The 23,989-nt window shown below is 40.8% G+C and overlaps 1 protein-coding gene across 11 annotated transcripts in view; it reads left to right on the forward strand.

Annotated features, from left to right (window-relative positions):
* The window catches only part of MEIS2 (Meis homeobox 2), a 195,696-nt gene that overhangs the window by 165,476 nt on the left and 6,231 nt on the right, over positions 1 to 23,989 (forward strand). The gene's annotated exons all lie outside the window — the stretch shown is intronic.

Genomic DNA, 23,989 nt, shown 5'->3' on the forward strand with positions numbered 1-23,989 from the left:
TGTTCGTTTCTAGAGGACTTTCATAATTTCAGATTTTATTAAGGGCTTATATTTCTGGAGACTTTCTTCTAAATAATTTAAAAACTGGCATAGAAAGTTGCCCTATGTCCATTACAAAGACGAGACAAACTGAGGTTTCCTAAGGGACTAACACAATTTCATACAGAATATTAATGAGAGAACAAAAAGATTAGACTATACCCCTCTAGGATTTTCTGTTTGTTTGCTTCTGCCCTTTTAAATGAACTCCCATAAAATTTGACATTCAGAGCAATAAGAAGGGATCTCAGGAGTTATAATGTAGAATCAGGTCAAAAAAAAAAAAAAAAACCTTCTGATTCCTTAATGAAATACCTCTTTACCACATTGCCTTATATTTTATAGCCCTTTACAGTTTTCGGGGCACTTTTATATATGCTGTCTCATTTGATTCTCACATCAGCCCTGTGAAGTAAACAAGATTTAAATTACTATTTGCCTTTTACAAATGAGGAAATGCAGGCTCTTCAAGGTTTGGTGCCTTGAGCTGCCCTGCTGCCAAGCTCCAGAGTGTCAGACAGGGCTAGACCTTCAGTGTGTGACTCTGAACCCAACGCTCTCCCGTCTCCTTTTCCAAATGTTCCCTTATGCTGTGGAAGGAGCCCAGGTTAAATCTTTAAGATAAATGGAGGCAGCTTTGCTCAGTGAAAATGATATCCCTTGTCAAAATGGTATTTAAGCGTATGCATTCCCATATGAGCCGCGTCAGTGACCAGAGCACACTGGATATTCGGAGAATATCTCTTCATTTCGGACCTTTGATGGTGAGATTTCCCAAAACCAAGTGTTCACTCTGAAGGGCAAACTAAGTCCATTTTTGATTCCCTTTTTGCTTTCTTTGGTTTCTCTCTGTAGCTGCTTTTCCCTCTTCTCTCTGATCAGTGCTGGGGTCTTTGTTTCTTTCTGTTTTAGTGCTGGCTATCTAAATGTACTCTGCTTGGCAAGACCATTCAGATTTCATCTTTTTCAATGATGCTGGGATGTCGCTAGTATACCAGTCGCCACACTGTGCTAAGTGTGTAGTTATTTATTGCTAAGTGGTGCTGAAATGCAGGCTATGGGAGCAGCTCAGAAGGTGGGCTCATGCCTTAGGTGGACCACATTCTTTCCCTCTGTGGGTCAAGAGTAGAAAGACAAAGGCAATGAGGCAAAAGCGACCTTGAGCTCCATAAGTTCAAGTAAGAGACAAGGCGCCTTGGTTGTGTTTTCCTTTGAAAAACGCCATGAAGATCAATTCCTTGAAATGATTCCAAATCACATAAAACAGCATACAGTATCTGGAAAACTGAGTTCTGGGGTGTAGTTAATGACTTACCCAACAAGCTGAGTGACTGTCTCTTGAACGGAGTATATGCTTATACTTCCTGTTCCGCTGGAACTGATCATTTCTCTTTTTATTTTCCATGCTTCTCCTTTTGGCCCTGTGATTGATGTAATGTAAGGGGCTACGCAGAGTTCTTCGAGTCAGCCTCACGTATTTCACTGGCACTACAGGACACCTTTCCTTGGCGATACCTGTTACCAGGGCAAACATCTCATTACAAATTTATCGAAGGTGGTTGGGCGGCTTTAGTCTACAGGGGCTGCATCCTAGAGACTTCATATACCATTTTTGGTTAACAAAAAGAAAGTTTACTACTTTTATTTGGTTCTTCAGTGTTGAAACTGAACAAGTTTTTTTTTTTTTTTTTTTTTTTTTTTTCTGTTTTCTGTTTCTTCTGAAACCTTGGAGGCATGCTTTTATAAACAGAAGACAGGCTTTTCTGGAACATTCCAGCCCTGAGAGTTGGTTCATTCTGAACCTCCACCCGTGTATGTCCGATTGGTCAGTTTCATTCCAGATAAAAGATGTGGAGCAGCGTGCCTCCGCGTGGCTTCTGCATGAGTTTCCCTTTTTTCAAATTAAGGACATAATTAATGTAATTTCTTAATTATTTTACCCTGAGAGAACAGGTATTTCTGAGCATCTACCTATTCTGAACTAGGTCAAGATTGTAGTTCTCCTTTCTCCACTTGGAAAAAGTAAGGAATTGGAAACCGTCACGTGCCAGAAGTCAGCACGGAGGTCTTTTCTCCAACATTTGGGATCCATAGTTAGAACCACCATCCATACGTGCTCAAAATAAAGAGTTTTAGCAGATCTCTTTTAATCAGTCAGCAGAATAGGTTCTGCATCATTCTGACCCTCACTCTTATAAGATTTCTAAGAATTTTTTTTTCAAAAGACAGTTCTTAAAGAGAAGTTCAGGTTGCTAAGTGTTTCTGGGACTTTGATCTCTAGCCTCCATTTCTCCTCCTTTTTCTTTCTCCAACATGAATACCCATCCTCTAGCCACTAGCTATTTTAGCTTCTTCCATCGTCTTTGACTTCAAGGAATAATAACTAGAACGTTATTCTTACATGCTTAACTATTTAGATGAATAATTTGTGTGCTCTGAGCAAAGGTCCACCCATTGTGTCTATGTTTATCCACGCCCGTGTAGGGAGACAAAACTCCCAGAAGACAAAACCTAAAGAAACAGCTGAAAATTCACTTACTATTTACTTTTTCCCCAGTGACGTTCCAATGGTGTTTCGTTGTCGATAAAAGAACAACTAAGTGCAAGTTAATAACAAATACATTTTGAAGCTTTTCCTCTAGTGTTTAATTGATAGGAGAAATGAGTGCTGTGATTGGGCCACTATGCACATAACCTAGAAACTAATTAAGATTCTTTCAGTATTATTGGGAGTTCTTCTAATTACCCTTTCCAAGATTAAAAAAAAAAAGTACATTAACAATGTGTAATATTCCAAATATGCCAACTATTTACCTAATTATTTCATCTTGACAGTATACTTACGAGTTCTGTATCGTCGCTGTTCTGCAAATGAGAAGTGGTGAACCAGAAAGGTCAAATAGCTAAGAAACTGCAAACCAGGATTCAAATGTATCTCCTTACTTCAGTCCAGTACCTTTTCTGCAAAGCATCTTAGCTAGAAGCTCTTGCTCTCTCTGGGCATTTGCTTAAGTTGCTTCCTCTACCTGGTAGGCTTCTCCCTCCCTCCTTCTAACCTTCCCATTTCCACCTACCGGAATCCTTGAAGGAAGAGCCCACAGCCTCCCATCCTCCTCCCTCTCACCCACATTATATCCACCCTCTCTGCACACCAGTGACCACTCTGCAGCCACCGAGACTCCTTCATCTTGCAGCATGGTCCTCTCTATACTGCTAAATCTAAGTTTTCTGAGAGTAAGAGTCAATCTTTTCATCTGTGTATGCCTTCCAGTGTTTGGAGGATTGTAAACTTTGGAAATTTATTTTAGAATGACTTAAAATTTGAGGGGGGGGGTAGGTAATTCTCAAATGATGTTCTGATGCTTTTCCAGTACATTGTATCTTCAAGGCAGTTCTTTAAGGACAGTCATATAATTTATTCTCATTTTGCAGAGATTAGACACAGAAAAGTTAAAGAACTTGTCCAAAACCACAAAGTGATGTAGTTGGGATTCAAACCCAGGCCTCTAACACCCCAGTAAGCGGTGCAGTTTCTCTCACCACATAAAATGTAACAGGTTGATGGATAGGCACATGTCTTGTTTCTCCAATTAAATTAGGAGATCCTTAGGGCATGAAATTGATTCCAAATCCAGTGCTTTTTTCACTTGGCAAATGTGGCCTGTCATACAAGTTCTTCTTTTGTGTGCCTCCCCATAAGGCCCTCGGTGCACTGCCAAGTCGGCAGCAGACATTGAATAAAACTATGTTCACTGGGATTAAGACTTGTATCTTCAAGATTTCTATAAGCAGTCAACGACTATTAATAAGAGGAAGGACATGAAACAGGAGAGGCAGGAGACTGTTTGGAGGGAGATTTTACCATGTGGAGAATGGAAATGGGGTTCCTTGTAGATAAGGCAGAGATGGAATAGCCAGGGAGAGTCTTCTGTCATGAAACTCTTCCCCGTGTGTACAGAAGTCCAGTCCACATCTACAGCATGGACTTCTTGCCATCGTGTTCATTTTCTTCAAGTGTTCTCTTGCTTCCTTCTTCCATTGACCTGAAACTCTTTCAGGCTATGTTCAGTGTGATGATGATTTGGTGGCCCCAGGTGACATTTCACCCAGGTGTTTCCCTAGAGTATAGTTGAAGATAAAAATCTGTTGAGGATTTCCTTTGTGAGAAAACTCAAGAAGCCTGAATTTTTAGGACAGAGCTATGTTCTGAATTTGGGGCTCTTGAGAGACACCCTGAATAAAAAAAAAGATAATTCAGATTTTAAAAGAACCACTCTCATATAATCCTGCATAACTGATGAATGAGAAAATTAGCTTGGACCTGTTGAATCAGGTTTAGAGTGAAAGCTTATTTTAGGGTATTTTTTTCTCCACCAGTCAGACCACTTGTTTGAGCCGCTGACGTCTCCTGAGAAGGCAGGAAAAGTAACCCTCAATATTCCTAATTTGCTAGCCCCCAGTTGTGTTCGGGTCAGGGGCTACATGCAGGCAGGTCCTTTAGATAACTCCAGAAGCCATCTCCACATGTTTCACCAGCCCTCTTCCTTTTCCCTTCTCTGATGGTTTAACACTGTCTCACAAAATGGCTTCCATCTCCTAACTCTGTCCCAGGCACGTTAGCCATCCCATTGACCGCTCTACCACGGTCACTCACTCAGCAGTGGAAAATAAGAGCTAGTCACAGTGTGTATGGAAGGGTGACAGGAGCCAATACCACCAAGGGTAGGGTGTCTCCAGCAGTGAGAGAGGAAGTGACCATTTTTCAAGTCAGAAATTTGGTTTCTGCTTTTCCTCCGGCTCTTGTTTCCATGTCACCTTCTGCAGTGGCCTGCTGGGGCTGCCCTAACAGAACACCACACACGGGGTGGCTTACACAACAGAAACGTATTTTCTCACAGTTTTGGATCCTGGAAGACCAAGATCAAGGTGTCGTCCGGCTTGGTCTCTTCAACGGCCTCTCCCTTGTCTTGTTGATGCTGCCTTCTCACCTTTCCTCACATGGTTTTTCCTTGGCACACCTGCATCCTTGGTGCCTCTTCCTCTTTTGATAAGGACACAGGTCACATGATTTAGGGTCCTGCCCTAATGGCTTCATTTTAACTCACCTCTTTAAAGACCTTATCTCCAAATGCAGTTATGTTCAGAGGTACTGGGGATTGGGGGTTCAGCATATAAATGGGGTCAGGGGCACAGTGCAGCCTATAACAGCTTCTTTTCAGTATCATTATATAAACCCCGGAGGCAGCATAATGTATCCATGTAGACCATATTAAGTCAGGAGGGACTGGATTTGAGTCCCACCTTTGCCACTTACTAACATTGTGACCTTAGCTATATTATTGGATTTTGCCGAATCTCAGTTTCCTAACCAGAGAATGCGAATGCTAATAATAGTGCCTGCTTCAGTAGGTTTTTGTGAGAATTAAATAAAAAGACACTTGTATGCAAGTTTAGTGCCTAGTTTGATAGATGTTAATTATAACAATATGAATGAAGGTGAATTTTGAAACCCTCCTAGAAAAGATTTCGATTATATTTAAATTATGGCCCTTAACTGACACTTGAAATCTTTCACCTAAAATATAAATTTGCTGAGTCTTCCAGAGTTTTCACTAAATGTTTCACTTTTTCTCCAAATCAGAATTTGATGGACTGTGTAGTTTAGAAGAATGATGATCCAGTCGAATCTTGGTGACCATCCATGTCAGATTTTCTAGAGTTCTAACTTCAAATGTATTTTTATATGTAATAAATAAATATTATCTGATTTAGAAAGGGTACCCTGACTTTTGGTTCAGCCGTGGTCATCATAGTAAGTACAGCACCATCTACCACTTAATTCAATGAGCTCCATTTAATCAAGAGATTAGATCCAGTCCAAAGATTCATGGACTGCTTGCTTCTCTTAAATGAATCAGTGATTCACACTTACTGATCAACCTACTAATACCACCATTCGTAAATAGGAACAGGCCAACCCCTGCTGGCATAATTATCAGGAGGAGGAGGAGCGGGGTGGGCACTGAACAGCTGACGGTCTTCTCACTTCTGGAGGGGTGCCCTTGAGATGACAGTGTAGAGGTGGGCAGGGCAGGGCCACTGTGACACCTCCCTGGGGTCCCTTCGATGCCAGAAATTTACCGAGCCTCAGCTGTCAAAGAACAATAAATTTTCCTTTAAATATAAAACATAAATCAGTGTTTCCCAAACACTGAAAGGCAAGAAGAAACTAAATCCCCATAATAATGAGAAGAATCCTGTTAATTAAATCAGCAAGGTGGAGAGCCTCCCTCCCTGCACACGGCCCCGGCTGAACAGTAGAATACCTTGGAGACTGAAGCTGAAATCCAAGCTTTTTCTAGGTTGCAAGCCAGCATCCTGAGGGAACATTTAGAGGGAAAAAAAATCCTTAAGCCTAGGACAAGTAAACACAACTTTTTTTTTCCCAGTAGTTGTACTTGGATAATGTTTATCTGGGAAAGGAAGTTGCAAAACAATTTGTAAACCAGGCTCAACATATTTGTGCCAATGCCTTATCAGATCTGCCACCAGTCAAGGGTAAGCAGAAGGCTGGTCACCGTGAACCACAACATAAAAGCAAATATACAGGATACTTACAGGAAAGGAGAGAAATATGTCCTTTCTTCTGATTTTTTTTTTTAATTAGTTTTTTCAACCATAGCCTGTTTCAGCATCTTTAGCTCTTAGACATCCTGAATCAGAGCATTTACAACCACGATTAAGTGTTTACTTCACACATCTTTCTTTCTGTCCTGCAAAGCTATTGCTATAGATTTGTGGGTTTTTTTTTTAAATGCTTGGTTAATTGGCTGGTCTACTCAGAGAGACTCTGTTACTGCGGTTGAGGAAAGCTGCAAAAAATCGAGGTTAAGATTTCTTGCAAATCTGTAACGTTTGGGAATTGAGGGCCCTTTAATATTACTGCCCTCAAGCCACTGATAGCAACTTCTGTTCCCATCAGTGGCTGGCGTCCCTCAGAGGGATGAAAGTCACACCCTCTCACGCCAGTCAGCTTTTGGTTTTACTCTCCAAACCAATTCACATTCACCCATAATCTACTGACCTTTAAATCAGTTTTGACTGCCAAAGAAAGTGCATTTCAGATGAACTGGAGTCCGTTCACAAAATCTGAGACTTCCCTCCTGAACTTGCCCATGGTTGAAAACATAAAAACTACCCAACTCCCTTCTACACCTCAATGTGTAACTAATCTTTCACATAATGATTCATCGAATATTAGTTACTGCATTAGTGTCTTTGAAAAAGGTGTTCTTCACAATTTAGGATATATTTACAACACTGTCAAAGTTCACTCAGATTTATATTTGCCTACAGCAAGAACGTGTTTTGAGTCTTCTCACACAAGAGTTTTCTGACCAGCATCTTCATTCTCCATGTATTGCCCTTTATCCTTTATCTTTTGTCCAACTCATAACCACACATACACACCTAGAAAGATCATTTTCGGTGTTCAAGGTGGCTAGTGCCACTGGAAAGCCAAACAGTAGGGTGTCATTTTGCATCGGTAAATAGAATTGGGTCCACAGCCTCTCAGTTCCTACCACTTCACCAAACGGTTTGATCTTGGAGGTAAGAGAAGCGGGAAGAGAGGAAATAGCCAACAAAATGTGGTTCATTCCCAGCTCTTGATGGCCATGAGGAGGGGTAAGTAGCAGCGTGTGGCCACAGTATGACATTCGGGTCATTCAGTTCCTGGGGGTGGAGCAAAACAAGATGGCGGATCCCAACCCAGCCCCAGCTGCTTGCCCCCCATGACCCTGTCCTCAGGCAGGTTAGGGATCACGGTCTGATTTCCTTTCAGCATGGTCTGCTTTTTCCTTCTGACCTTTCACAGTAGTACCTGTGTGCTTGGGAAAAAAATCTTAATTTTTTTTTTAACTGTGATCAAATTAAGAGAGTTTTAAACTTATAAGGTACAAGGTAGGTTAATGAAAAACAAGTGTATGTATATGTGTGTGTGCGTGCATGTGTGTGTGTATAGGGTCAGTGTGTGTGCATACAGGCATGTTGCAAGAGACAAATTTTGAGGTTTTTTAAATTCTTATTTTTACTGTGTCATTATAATCGTTCCCTGCAGGATTTTAAAGAAGTTGTTGCTTTAACATTTTATTCTTTGGAACTGGCTGGTGGGTGATATAAAAACTGTGTTTCATTGGCATGGATGGTGAATATCTTCAGTCACAGACATATGAGTGGCCATTACTTGATGAGGATAACTCTTTAAGTAAAGATGGTTACTACCTCCTAAAGGCTGGAACCCGTGCTTGTTTAATGGAAAATCTTATATGAAATGTACATTTTATGGAGATCCAAATGTATGTCTGATTTTTAATTTCTTAAAGGATAAGCTCTTCAACCACATCTGTAGATTAACTTGGAAAAATAACTTTTTTTTTGGTATTATCTAGGCTTTTATATTTTTTCTAAAATGTGCACAAAGGTGGAACTCTCCCAGGAGCATTTTTTTCGGTTTTTCCCCCTCCCAGGAATATTTTTCATTCGTGTAGAAAACCCACTGTTTTTGAAGAGTGAAAAGTGGATTTAAAAAAAAATTCTCCCAACATTTAAATCTAAAAAACTTTAAAATCTATAGAAAATTTGCATGAATTGGACAATTCTTCATCTAGATTCATCAGTTGCTACGTTTTGCACAGTGGCCTACTTTCTCTCTCCCTGTATGTGTACACAGTACTTCCTGTCTTCCATATATATATAAGCACACACACACTGTATCTGTTTATATACTTTACATGTATACATGTACATGTACACTTAATTTTGGCTGAACGATTTAAGAATCAGTTTAGACATGATTACATTTTACCCCTAACATTTCTTGAGCATCTACTCTGAACCAGTGACTAAGCGGGGTGCTAGGAACAAAATAAGTTGGAACTTGATGGCAACAGTAACAGATCATTTCAAAGAGATTCCAAAATTAAGTATTAGAAATAGCATTATAATTTTACTGTAGCGTTTAAATAGACTCTATCTTATTTTGTGTATCTGTATGTAGTAGAACTACAAGGTAGCCTTTTCTCCTTTGTCTATAAGTTCTTGAGTGATTAACCAAAGGCAGGTGTGGACAGTGGAAACAAGCACCATAAAACTGGCTGGCCCTGCAGCCTGGGGACCACTGTGACACACACAGACATTTTCTGTTTACAGTGACATCATTTTGACAGTGACATCATTTGACATTTAGCACCTTTTTTTTTTTTTCAGGAGTCGGGGGTAAGGGTCAAGTCTTCTGGTTAGGAATTTCCAAAGGCAAACTTGTGAAAGGAAAAAAATTAAGCTTGCCCTCCTTTATATATTTGGATATGACTGATTAAAAGCAAGGCAGGTATGCAGAGCGTGTCTAACCCTCCACCAAGGTGGCAAACTCAGATGCTTTGATGTCATCTGGCAGCAAGGCCCCTGAGACTTTTCGAGGAACCGAATTCAGCTGACTCTCTGTGGCCTGCCTCTCCCTTCTGGTGTTCAAAAAAGAAAGGAAAGGTCCCTGCACCTTCTTGTCTCCTTCCTTTATTGTACGGTTTGCTTTGTTTGTTTGATTTTAAAACTGCCATTATGTGAAAGTGTTGCGAGTATAAATAATTGAGAAGATAAGTCTGTAGGGAAACCACTTTTGCTGCCTTTGTGCAGAGGCAGCTCATTATGGCTCTGAGCTGCAGCATTCATTCCGTAAGAGCAATTATGCAGCATCAGTATGTCGTGGATATTAACCAAGGGGAGTAGATAAGAGACGGGAAAATAATTTTGTAACTTATTTAATTAAATTTATTTGGTTTTTCCAATAGTTCCCCTAGTGTATAATTTACCTGACCGCTCCGTGGTTGCTGTGGTCTTTGCAGAACTGGCGTTTGGCATTGGTTTGGGGGTATCTCTCCTCAATTCTGTCCGGACCGACGATGTATTTCTGTTGGGGTTTAATTTCCACCCAAGGAGAGGTTACCCATGTAAATGGAACCGTAATTTGGTCATGAGGTTGTTATCCTCCCCCAGGGCTTAGATAGCCAGTTAATATATGTTAATACAGCAAAGTGAACAAAAGGTTAAATAAGTGTGTCAGGCTCGGAACGAGTCCTGTACTGCTTACTCCGGCTTAAACGGAAGGAAAAGCCCGTAATGGCGCTCGCCTGACTTTCACCCCCATCATTTTAAGAATTGCTTTGCCAATCCTTCACAGCAAATAGTAATTTTAAGTGGACCAAAACAGAGCTCAGGGTGTTTGCACTCCATGGTAATGACAGAGTAGCTGCGCTCCCTGGAGTCAATAAGCCCAACAATTGAGTCATTTTTGCCTCCTGTGAGTGAATCACTGCTGTTAGCCTGAATGACAGGATTGCTTATAGAACCCGAGCCCTTCACCGGGCTGACCTCATCCTGGGACAGCGAGGTTCAGAGGGCAGGCAGGTGATGTTTAACACAGTTATAAGTAAAAGCTGATTTTGTACTTGTACACTCTGTAAACAAGAAAGTAGAATAGGGGAGGGGAAGGGGAGGGGCACTGGACGTGCACTGATGGACCTTCTCCGGAGCAGCCTTCCTCTTTTTTTCTCCTTCTCCCTCTCATTGCCTCCTCCCCTTAACAACCCACTGCCCCTACCACCTTGTCTCTGCCTCTGTCTCTCTCTGCTCACCATCTCCCGCCCTCCGTACAGGGAAGTCTCTAATGTGTGTAATAGCCATGCTAAGTTAGATGGCCGCAGCTCAGTCTCAGTTCTGATTAATGAAAGATGCAGAGGGTGTGGCCAAAAAAATAAATTCTCTTAGATTTAAGATAAGTCCCCAGTTTCTGAATCATTTTTGAAGTAGTAATTTTATTCACAAGTAGCACAATACCCAGTGATGGTATTTTTTTTTTTTTTTTAATATTTCATTGAGTGGGAAAATAGGAGAAAAGCGGGAAAAGGGAAAGGTTAGAGAAAACAGCCCGGCCTCAGTCATCCCAATGATCCAACTACCTTTGAGGACAGAGAAGTTCTAAAGAACAGTTTCAGCCCACAGATTTTAGGGGGTCAAAGGGCAATGGAGTAGTCAGGTTTTATAATAATCTCGAGAGATGGGGTTATGGACAGATAAGATCTAAAACAAGAGCCCTCCAGATGGTCCTCCATCTCTGAGTCTGACTTGGGGAAATAAGAACATGGAAATCCTATTTTCAAACTGATAAACGGTTTTAAAATACAATTTCGGTGAAAAAACCAAAATACTGTTTCATGTTTGTCAAATCCTTGGAACCCCAGTGCCCCTCACAATCGTAATGACTAAAGTTAAGAATTGGTTTGTACCATCATCCCTTCTTAGAGATTCGCAACCTGTTTTAACCTATTCAAGGCTGCGACATCACCTGCAGCAAAGAATGTGCCTTGACTTTGTTCCACTTCGTGTCGTTTCCCTGCTGCACTTTGACCTCCCACCTTTACTTCAGAGAAACTCCTATTGACACCAGTGGGTTTCAGAGCACAATTTGGGGGAGGCTTCTTTAGAAAGATACAATAAGGAAAAAAGTTTTTTTAAAGAAGGTTTTCTATTCTCCTTTCCTTTCTCCATCTCACAAATCTTCCCCTTTCATTTCTGACTCACTATTCCTTGGTCCCAGAGCACAGACGCACCATACTACTTCATTGACCTCGGTTCCTGTTACTCTCAGCTTGTTCTCTCGTCTACAGTCAACTGGACTTATCAGGCCCCCATGTAACCACATCGCATGTTCCCCAGCCTAGAAAAGTCCGATGCCCACTTTCTGCCAAGGCCAGTCCTTCTCTTCTCTTCCTTCACCCCTGTACTCCAGCCTTGCCTGGCATCTCTAATGCCCAGATGGATGCGCACCTTTAAACAAACGCCTCTAGTCTGTGTCCATAGTTGTTTCTGAGATAACTACACAGAGCCAGGAAGCCAGAGTTATTTCCCATCTTAGCTCTGCCCCATTGTAAGGAAAACCATTTCATCCAAGATTCAGCTATTCAGCCACTTGCCAAATGAGGACAACAAAATCCTTCCACTCTCACTTCTACATTATTTCAAGATAAAGGAACCCTATTTTCATTCAGTCGTTTAGTTATTCATTCACCATACGTTTTATTGAGGATGTACTATATGCCTGACACAGTTTCAATACCATAGAATCAAGATGTGGCCCTACTGTCTAGGGTTACCTGGTGGGAAGCTGGACAAGTAAACTGTGATTATGGTTCTGAATAAAGGCTGTGACGGGCCTGTGAGCTAAGTGCTCCTGCACAAGTTTCTTTCTCAGCCTGTGGAGTCAGGAAAATTACCTCAAAGAGATGTTCTCTGATAAGAATTTTGAAGGGTATGTGGACCAGATAGCTGTGGGAGAAAGGCCATTACAGACAGAAAAAAGAGTGTGTTCCCAGTTACTTAGCATATTAACTTTATACTTGCTAGTTGCCTTTTTGTTAATATGTACCTTACTATAAAGCTGTGAAACCAATTTCTAAATTAAATTATCTTTTGATAGATGATGATGTTACTTTGTCTTTACTGTGAAAACAGAGAGAATTCAAATGCCATCATTCCTAGTTCTAACGGATAAGTTAAGCCACTTTAGGAAATTCCAATAGATGTGAGTTACGAATACGCACGAAGAAGTCTTTCAAGCGGCAATCCAGAGTGTTTGCTTCTTTGTCTGTCAGGAGACTCTAGCTCTGTGTGGAATGTCAGAATCAAAGAATCTTTATTTCTCTACAAATCGGGGAGGGAGTATCCACTAACTAACCCTCTAAAGCTAAAATATTTAAGGACTAAAGCAGGTGGGGTATAACTGCTGGTTTGCTCAGTCTCTCGTGATTTATAAAGATAAATTTTATGTCTTTTTATGATTACGGGATGATGCTAAAAATTTTGTGGGTAGTAATACCGTCACATTGGAAAGACTGCATGTAACATCTCTAGAGAAGCTACAGAATGCTACCCGCCTGTCAAGTCAAAGTAAAAGATGTTTAATTTGTTATTAAGAAAAGGCAGTCAAGAAATTTTATTTGGAACTTGGTCTTTGATGTTTGAACATCGTAAATGTGAGGATATTAAGACGTGTGTTTACGAATAGTTTTTTTTTCTTCTTGACATAATGAGATATGTTTTCATAGTAATTTTTAAAGATGATTGTTAAATGTATAGCTGTGAGAACTCTAGTTTATTTAAAGTAACTTAAAAATTTTTTAGATCTTTGGATTTTTTTCCCTTTGGCACCTGTACGAGATGCCAGTCTAAACTGGTTAAATAGCATTTGGTTTAAACAGAAAGACTGTAACATATATGCATATTTATGATATTTTGTTTGTTGGATCTTTTTCTTAATATTACTTGATTTTCTGTGCTTTAATCTCATTTATTTTTCTCGTATTTTGGGTTGGAGCCACTCTAAAGCTTAACACCTAGGAGATTTCTCACTTATGGTTCCCTTTAAAAGTGCTAAAATCTCAGCCTCTCAAACAAGAGACCAAGCTACAACTTAAAGAAAGCAGTAGTATTGATAAAGGGCCCTAAGAATGTTGCCACCTTCTGCGTGTGTCTTCTGCCACATCCTTTCTTTTAAAGCAGCAGGAGCCTTAGAAGAAGGCTAAGAGGCTGGCCCACCCCAACACTTCTGGCAAGCCGGGCTGGCCTCTGAAGTCTCCCCTGCTGCTTCAGTAAAAGGAGCCCCACCGACAAATGAAAGGGCCACGGGGACATTCACATGCATAGCACCTTCCCTCCAGCCACCAAGTGGCTTTGGATTGCTGGTGGTGGGGTGGTTTGGCCAGAGTTGAAGAATAGAGACTTGAGAACCATTTGTTTCCACACCATTTTGGGTGAAGTGCTATATTTTTCACTTTAAAAGCCCATTTAAAAAGAAAAATATGGTTTGAAAGGAGGACACAATTTGGAAGCCATCACACCTAATGGAGTCCCTTTTCAATGTAACACTTTTCCCCATCAGTTCTCTCCTAAATTAGTTGTCACTACCTGGAGAAAACCCGCCCTTGATTGTTTTATCCTATAGCTTAAAAACATTCAGTAACCTCTATATTTTTCCTATTTTTTTCTGATAAAAAATTTTTTTCCTATATTTTTATCCAATTTTTAAAATTCTTTAGTCAATTCCACTGAGGATGAACCGGAACACAACTTGTGTAGCCGTACACAGTGCGCCGGATATGTTATTGCCATCAGCCTCTAAATCCTCACACAGATTATTTTAGAATTAAAAGAGAAAGCAAACGGGACCGAATAGAAATAAAGGTTTTTACTGACAATTGACTTGGCCAGCCATTATTAGATAAGGGACTTTGTAAAATCTGGAGGCTGGATGAAGAGGAAGTAATTTTTGGAAGTAGTTAGGCAGTTTATTGTACTTGTTGTCACAGTCTGGAATATCCATGTAGTTTTGGAGTTTTGAAAAGATTAAAGGGGTTTGAACTTTAAGTCGCTTCCTTTTAACCATTCACTCTTTTTTCGTCCCATACCTTGAGTGGCCTGCCTAGCTTTTCAGACTGAAAGTCCCACTGACAACTTGAAAGTATCATCTAGAAAGTTGGGGTTGCCTCTCTTCACCACAACAAATAGGAATTCCTTTTTTACTTCCGATCTTCATCAGCTGTATACCAGACCAAACACAAACTCTTGGGTTCATCCTCTGAGTATCTTTTTTATTTGCGGCTCTTCTTTGCCCTCTAAGCACGATTCACCAGCTGTTCTCCAAGCCACATGTCCCACTTCTTTTATATTACTACCACCTTTAATCTGAGCTTCCTGGATTTCCTCCTTCTGCTTGGATTATAATAGTGTTCCACCTTCAGCTGCTAGCTTCTCACCAACTCATACGTAGCTCTTAGGATAGATCTTCCTCAAGCGCCATATTTTATCATTCCACTCTTTAGGAATTTCAGGGGTTCAAATTTTCACTCAAGAACTTCCAGCTGGGTAGGGGAAAGGGGGAGGTGTTGGTCAAAGGATACACATTTCCAGTGAGACAGTTAACAAGTTCTAGGAATCTCTTGCACAGCATGGTGAGGAAAGTTAACAGTACTGTATTATGTACTTAAAAGTTGCTAGGAGAATAGATCTTAAAGGTTCTCATCACAAAAAAGAAATGGTAATTATGTGATGTGATAGAGGTGTTAGCTAGTGCCATAGTGGTGATCAGTTTGTAATACATAAATGTGTCAAATCAACACCTTGTATACCTTAAACTTACACAATGTTATCTATCAATTATATCTCAATAAACTTGGAAAAACAGAAGCCCCTCCACCAACTTGTCTGTTAACTGTAGCTATGTCTTCCAGACAAAACCAAGAGCCTGACTGAATTCAGTCCCCGCATCCTCCCTTGCACAAAACGGGCGCTGGTCAGCCTTGGTATCTTTGCACAAGCCACTGCGTTGCTTCCTTGTTCCCAGTCGTCTGTACTCTTTTAATCTGGTTCAACTTCCCTCCTCCAAGAACTTGGTGATTAACCTCCATTTGACATCTCTAACTGACTTATTTCCTGAGTGTGGGCTGTGTTGATTTGTAATTATTATGTATTCTCCAGTTGTGATTTTTCAGTTCGTTTCTGTGGTTGTGAAGAGAAACAATCTTTCAAGGCCTGAATTGCATATTTGAAATTTTAAATATATGTATGGACAACAAGAGAGTCATATAATTATATATTTAGACATCATCTATAATTTCTTATTAGATATGACCTGTCATATTCTGTCATTAAGCTTGTCTTTTGTTAGGTGTAGAATGTGGACGATTTCTCAGCGTGTGACATGTCCAGGTTACTGCGGACCTTAAAAAGTATTCATTCTAAATTTTTTTGGACTGAAAAAGGGTGTGAAGAGGCCTTAACATAATCCCTGCTCGTCTGTACCTTGCCTGCCCTCCCAGCCCCTAACCGTCCCCTCCAGGGCCCCATTTCTCACTCAGATACTCTTACACCCAGAGACAGCATCCGCTAGGAGCGTTCTCGGAACACCAGGGAGGCGGGTGCAGAGTGGTCGCTGACCGGCCCCAGGGGAGCAGAGGACAAAGCCAGAAGTGAGCTTGAGTTCTCTGTTTGCCCTGGAAAGTGAGAAAGGGGAGAAGGGAACAAACACCAGAGCACAGCCTCGTGACGGAAAAGCAAGGCTTTTTAGCTGTCGTTCTTTCTCCTGTGTTTTCAGCATCCCTGCCACCCACAAAATTCCTGTCCTTGGCCTGTGTGGTCATATGTCCCAGTATCTTAGAGTTGCTAACTCTCTCTCACCCTTCCTTCCAGCAGGAGCACAGAAAACTTAGCTAGCTGTTAATCTCTGGCAAAGTTTATTGCCTGGGGTGTGTGTGTGTGTGTGTGTATACACACGCATCCACACACGCACATACACGTACATGCATGTGGCTAATGACTTCACACAGTTTATCTCAAGGCCATGTTGTTTCATGTTCTACTTGGTTGACAGGGCATCTCTGCCATGACAGATGTATCCACTGAGAACAGGATCATGCATTTGAAACCAGTTTAATTCCTAGCAAGGCAATGCATATGGCTTATGGAGATTTCATTGTTGATTTTTCGTCCTTATATATTACTCAGCGAAGCCTGTGTCAGTATAAATCAGTGGTAACGAAATCACCGTGATGGCATCTTTGATACTGCGTTTGCAGAAACCTTTCTGGATGCTGTTTAATTCGGGGCTTAATGGTGGATATTATAGACTGTGAATAAACATTTTTGATGGATCTATTTGCTCACAGATTTAAAAATTCGAACCCCCTTTTCTCTTGGACTTAAAAAGTATCGTGCCCTTGAAGAGGAAACAGTTCAAATGTGGTCATCATAGGTTGGTGGCACCAAAAGTAGAAACTCACTTAGGGTAAAATTTGCTGTCGGGAAAAATGGAGCATTCTTTCTGAGCTCGGGAACGTGCGGTTCATGCGAGCTTGCTTGTAGATGGTTGCTACAATAAGGCTCCTTTCATACAGGTGTGTTTATGCCCCAGGCTTGCTGGCCACAGTCCATTCCATTTACAGAAGCTGAATTAAACAATAACTACCGCACTGCAAAAAATGGCGGGGGGGGGGGGAAGTGGTGGGGGAAAGGTGAGCGTCAAAGGAGATGCCTGAGAGCTTTGTTCGGGCCAAGAAAAGCCCTGTTGCAGTTGTCAGAGCTTGTTGATGTTGCTGGGGACGGCACTTTTTTTTTTTCCTCCTGGATTTTGTGGTTCTGCCTTAGGAAAGAAAGTAAAATAGAACGGAAGAACAAAGTCCTACTCTATAAATCAGCAGCTGCTCCTTGCCAGATCAAAGGAGTGACATTTTTGCTCCTGGACTACTTGTCCACTTGAGGGCTTGACAGGCAGCTAACAGCTGGCCTGCTAGACTGTATGCGAGACTCGGCCTACATCTTCTTCCGAGCAGATGACAAGCTAATCAGAGAGATACCCATAGCACGGGGCATGCGAGTGCACCTTGATCTCCTTGAACGTGGCTAAGACGTAATTGCTAAACAGCTTGGTGCATTTTTGGCAAGTTAATGCTGAGGTGGTTTCCACTGAGAAGTAGGATAGAGAATTAATACTCCAATCAAAGGTGATCATGAAAGCTAAAGAGACACTAGATTTGTCGGGATCTCCTCCTGAATTAGTAAATGGCTAGGAACATGATAAGAATTGGCTAAAATGTGTGTAACTGATTGTCAAGTGACTGGTTGATTTTTCAGAGCTTAGGCCGTGAGTGTTCAGGTAGATGAACAGGTACTTGATAATTGGTAATTTTGAAAATGATTACTCCTGCTTTGTATGCTGATAGAGCTGAATAAAGTTGTAGATGTATCTTCCGTGTCTGCAAAGAATTGTTTTCAGAAACACTATTAGGGGTATAGGTATACAGATCTGGAGTTTTCAGTCAGTAGTAAAACTTCCAAAGTAATTCAGTTTCTAGTTGCTTGCCATCTTCAGTAAATCATGTACAGGATGAGGTAATATACTACAACTTACATCTATTGACTTAGCATTTTATCTTGAAGAGGATAGATCCTAGATATGAACAGCTAAGGAAGTTTGCTTGTTTTCTCCTCCCTTGCTTTCAAGTAGCTTTGAAAGATCTCTTTTATAGTGCATGATAAATAGCCATATATGAATAATCTGATAGCATTCTGGAAGAGTAACTGTGCTTCAAAATCATAACCTGCTGGGATGTTTTGTTACGTGCCATCAAGTGTGATTATACTTATGGAATAGTGTTTATTGCTGCTCAGTATTATAAAGAAAATAAAAGGTAATTCCCTATCTTAGAAGAATTTCTCAACTACTTTTATTAAAAAGTCTCTACTGTTGGCCATATAAGCCTTAATCAAATAAGATGCCAAATCCTCCAGGTCACTTAAAAAAATTTTTTTAATTATAAAAAGAATCATACTTCGTATTAAAAACTCAAACAGTGCAAAGTTACATAAAATAAAAAATAAAAATCTACCCTTTTCTTCCTATCCATTCCTGAGAGAGAACAGTTTCCACAAAAGCTCTTCATTGGCCCAACTTTTCCTTTAGGAGGTGCTGACGGAGGAAAATGAATTAAATTATTATACATTGTTTGTTGCCCAAGGCAAGTGATTAAAGGAGTGTTTAGATCTGAGATAAGTAAAGAGAACAGTATGTGCGTTTTCACGGCTAAGGTTCTTGATTACAACTAGATCTTTTTGCAAGTTTCTATTCATAGGCAGAGTACTGGATCTTCTATTTAGTATGTGATCAAGAGCAGGACCTCTCAGACTTAAATGTGCATAGGTCACCTGGAAATCTGTTAAAATACTGATTCAGATTCAGTAGTGCCAGGGTGGGGATAGCTGTATTTCTGCAGTTCTAACAAGGCTGAGGTGGGGTTGATGTGGCTTGTTCATGGAACAAGAGTTGTGAGGATCTAGAGAACGATTAAGAGAGTGATTGTAAAACAGCTCGCCCCACTACCACCCGCCCCCCAGCAGATTCCCACTCCAACGTCCAAAATCCCCATCATGGCATTCTACGCTTGGACTAGCTGAAATCTCTGGAAAGACCCCACTACATGGACACATGCCACCTGCAGGGATACAACAGGTTACTGTCTTATCAACTCAGCGTGGATTTGTTGAATAGTCACCCATCTAGTGGTAATTATTACCCGTAAGAGAGCAGAGCTCTTTAGGAGGGGACACTAGATAGATGCATTTTGAGTGTAAGCTGACATTTAACGAGCCCTTACTAAGTGCCAGGTACCAAGGCACAGGGATTTTACATGCAATATCTCCCTTAATCCTCAAAACAGTCTGGGCCCAGATTTACAGATAAGAATCAAACTGAGGCTTGGAAGTTAACATGGACTTGCCTAAGGTGACACGGCTAAGAAAGGGATCATTTTGCCCGGAGCCTTTCATGTCAGCAGAAACATGTCACTGCTCAAGGTATATGCATAAAGCTACAAAAGGTGTGTGATTCCAGATGAATATCATGTTTTCACATTGTAAATGTGTTAAGTATCACTTCATGGTGTTTCTAGAGCTGTAGACCAATGTAGCATCTATCAAATTATAAATTAAGCTGTATCACAGGGAAATTAATTATGAATCATGAATGTGTCCCTGAGTAGCCCATGAATCTCATTCTTTTACCTTACTTTGCTCACAGCTGTTGGCAAGAAAACACCCACGGGCTGGCGACCCATGGAAATCTTGTGTTTAAGACGTGACTCAGTCATTCGTATGTCCGAGTACACATTCAAAGGCACTAAACCTGCTTAACTCACTGATTCAAACTTTTAAATGCATCTCACTGAGAAAACCCCATGCTTAGCCATATCCACAGCACAGAAAGAGACTTGCTTTCTTTGTGAACTAAGGAAAAATGAAGAAACTTGATAACTGACTTGCTACGGTTGAGGCTTCATCGTAGCAGACACCAACTAGTAGCAAGCTTTGTGGATAAGCACCTTATCTGATGAGTCCTCTGGCTAGGGCAAGTGGAGGAACAGAGGTTTTCCATTTTTTAACAGATCCCCAGTCACCAAGCTGCCTACAACACCTCTTCCAAACTGATCTGATTCCTCTTCAGCAATTCAGCCCCCTTCCTTGACCAGCCCATGCAGAAGTTTCAGTTCCAGGGATTCCTGAGTCTTCCTCAGAGAGTTCATGGCTAGCATCTTTCCAGGTGGCGCCACAGAAGCCTGCACTGTCTAACACAAGGAGCACTGCCGAAAGGAGTGGGTTACCAGGCGTGGCATAAAGTTAGCGAACCAGAAAGAGGGATTTATCAGCCATTTTAAAAGAAGGGGGAAAAGAAAGGAAAAGGAGTCAGCCAACAATCAGGAATGACACCTAAGCCTACTTGTGTCACTCTGAAATATGCTTTGGAGTGAAAACCCTTTAAAAGAAAATCACGATGGTCAGAATTCAGTTGCAGAAAAGTTTGGCTCTTTTGTGGAGGCGGGGGCTTGTTAAGGTGGGGATGTGGGAGGGGTCTCCAGAAGACATCTTGCCAACAAGACAACAAGATGAGATTTCATGATATTTTGCTACCTCAGGCTTATTCTTTTTAACATATACTTTGTTCACGCAAAGTTGACTCAGAAAGGCCCCATGATTCTTGGAAAGTAATAGAGTTTATTTCTATAATTAAGTTACTTTTAAGCCAACCATCTAAGTATATCATTTTTAAGGATCACACATACTAATGTATTTTCTATTTTAGTAAACTTCAGTGAGAAATAATCTTAGGAGATACTCTCCAGAGCTTTTGTGTGAGCCTGGATTACTAACTTTGTGTTCAATACAAATCAATGGAACTAGTACACTTGAGGGTACCCATTCCCTAAGGAGTCACTAATGGAATTATCTCTAGCCCTTAAAAAAGTCACAATGAGGCTAATAAAAAAAAAAAATTTCAGTGAAATCTGGATAAGGCACTAGGCTTACTGGCACATTTTATTTATGGCATTTATCTTATGTGGCACATTTTACACGTAAGTCATACAAACCTCAGGATGTCTTGAAGAGCTGTTTAATGTCTAAGAAGACTTTGTGATTTCAGGTTAAATAGTCTGTACCAATAGAAAAGTATATCCTCAACTTCAAAATCTTTCTCGGATGACATTACAACTTAGAGAATTTTTTTAATATCAGATACAGATGAAAAACCTAACAGTCTTTGGATTGGAAATAACTTGTGGGGGTTTTCATTAAAGTTGGGTGCAGCTTGCTGCATTTTGGTTAGTTGGATGTCTTCAGCAATTTTTCAAATGTTTTGGGTTTGGCAAAGTCCAAAATGTTTTTGCCAACACCCTCTTTTTCCCCTTATTTTTTAAACCCGTGTGAAATTCAAGGATAACTTAATCCATATGTGTCTGATTCATTTACACTTAACTCATCAAAATGTTATTTTGTAAGACCCATTTAATATCCAAGAAACCTTTTGAGACTTTTTAAGATGTCTTTTGTCTTTGAACCAGTGAGTTGCATTTTTCCATATGAGTGGCGCTTGGACCTTGGAAGATTGAAGATCAGTCAATTTTCAACTTAGACTGTTCAAATTTTAAGTAGAATCAAAACTTGATATTCTGTTTACTGCTTGAACACTGAATAACTTCATTTTAAAATATAGATCAGAGTAAGTGGAAAAAAATTTCATGTCATATAATTTGGGGGAAAGACCATATTTGGAAATTTCACATTACTTAATATTAAAGAAAGAAAAATTATTCTTCGTTTTATGTTTTTCAATCTATAATTAAATGGCTTTATTTTATGTACATGGGTGTGTTTTCTAGGAGTGGCCTGGGATCATCAGTACAGGGGGGTAATTTCATTTTTTACTGTTAAAGTGTTCTTACAGTCAACTCATTAATTGTTCATTTTAATCATAACATATATGGTGTTGATAAGATATCCCAAGATCAGGGGAGTTGACAGTTGGCAGGAGTTGTGTTAAGAGATTTCTGGAAAATGGGGGCCCATATGTTTTAAAAATTCTGCTTGATTTGAAAGAATGTGGTAGAATCAGGAATCTGGCAAGATATAGCACTGTGGATCACAAACATTGTTTGAGAACAACAATTCAGAGAGGCCAAATGGAGCCCTAGCGAAAAAAGCAAAATCTCTCTGACCCTTTGTAAAAGGATCTAGTGAAAACCTTCGGAGGCTTCGCTGCATATTTGTTTAGTAGAACTGGGCACAGAAAGGCCATCGCCATAACTGCTAGTGAACATCCAGTCCATGCCATGGTAACTAGTTGAAAATGTAGTCCTGGAGTGGCATTTCCAAGTTCAGCGCGTCTATAGAGACCTGTGAGCACACAGAATGCTTTTCTAATGTTCTGCATTGTTGTGGATCCCCCATTGAACAACCTTTTGAGCGGACCCCGTTTTTACTAATGTAAACATTCTGATGAGTATCCAAAGAAATGACCTTTGAGTGAACCTCTAACCTTCCCCGTAATTATTTGTTTGAAGACAGTGTGGAGTTCTCCTGCTGAGAACTGAGGACCATGATGCCTTGCAGCTCCGTGAGGAAGGGAGTGTTTGGGGGAACCGGAGAGAGAGACATAAATAAGGGAACAACCTCCAGATGTAAATAATAAGAGAGTAAAAGGGTGAAATTAAAAAGGGAAAAGATAGCAATTCATTTTACCTAAAGAGTTGGCCTATCGGAAAAAAACAAAACCGAGATTAGTAGCACATAAAAAGAGGTAACGCTTCTGCCATGTGTATCCTCCATTAGAAACTTCAAGAAGCAGAGGAAAGGTTTCTCCTGAGCATCTCAGTTGGTCTTAACCTGAGCCGATGGAAAGAGTTCTGGGGGATGGAAACCTCAGGTCAGGCCTCCTTGGTCCCAGGAAAAGCAGCAGGGGAAAGAGTAGGTGATCAAGTTCCTTCTCGGATTTGAGGGACACTTCTGGAAGGCTTGGTGACCTAAGCAACACTCAGGGCGCTGGGTGGGAATAAATACGCAGTTTCCACTCTCCTTTTGTTTTCACCTCTCATAACCTGTCACTTTCTTCCCCAGATTTGACGGGGTGTGACATTTTTGACAACGGAGCTATACTTTCTTAAGTAATAAAGAAGTTCATTGTTTGCCAGATAAAACCCGTGTGCAAAAGACTCCTTTGGTTTTCTAGCAGCTGTTATTCTCCAGTCTAATTGTATTCCCATGAGAGCCCTCGCAGGAGGCATAAAGGAGTGCGGGCTGCTGTCCTCCGCAGAAGGGCCTTCAACTCCGTAGGAACGCAGAGCTGCCAACACGCACTAGAATTTTCCTGGCCGGTTTCGAAGAATGAGTTTTCAGTTCCTGCCTGTGACCCCATGCCAACTCATTAATCATTAAGTCCCCCTGCACTTAAGATCTGAAACTGGAAGTACTGGGAAATGTTATAAATGGGTATGTTTTTAAGGAACAGCTAGCTATATGCTAGGCACCTCCCTCCCTCTGTGTCCGCCCCTGGCCCCGCAGAATGCACAGCCAGTGAATCCTGTGCCTCAGCTCAAGTGTGTGCAGAAGGCACGTCATTAAATGTGCAGGGACAGGGGTAACTCGCAAATAGTAGAAAATTGTTTTGTTTTTATTAAATTTGGAGAAATAAAGGAGATTTCTTATCATCTTACTCTGTTTGTACATGAATATTTGATGGGCATTATTAAACATTAAAGTAACATGAAGTAGGCACTTATTTTTGGATTTCCAACAAAATTAGATCCAGGCTTCTAGACGAAATAACTGCTTCTCCTTTACATTCCTGTGATTCAGCCACCACCTGATTTGAAAACGTTTCTTGGGCTCTAATATCAACCATGTGTACCTGAGGCTCCGTCTTTCTAGTGGGTTGAAAGGTGGCTGGGTTTATGGCTGGCAGTTACCTTATCCCTGCCCTGGGTGTCCCAGCTTAGACTGGAAAGGCCGCCCCCAGCTGGCA

Source organism: Camelus ferus, chromosome 6 (assembly GCF_009834535.1).
Source record: "Camelus ferus isolate YT-003-E chromosome 6, BCGSAC_Cfer_1.0, whole genome shotgun sequence".
NCBI lineage: Eukaryota > Metazoa > Chordata > Mammalia > Artiodactyla > Camelidae > Camelus > Camelus ferus.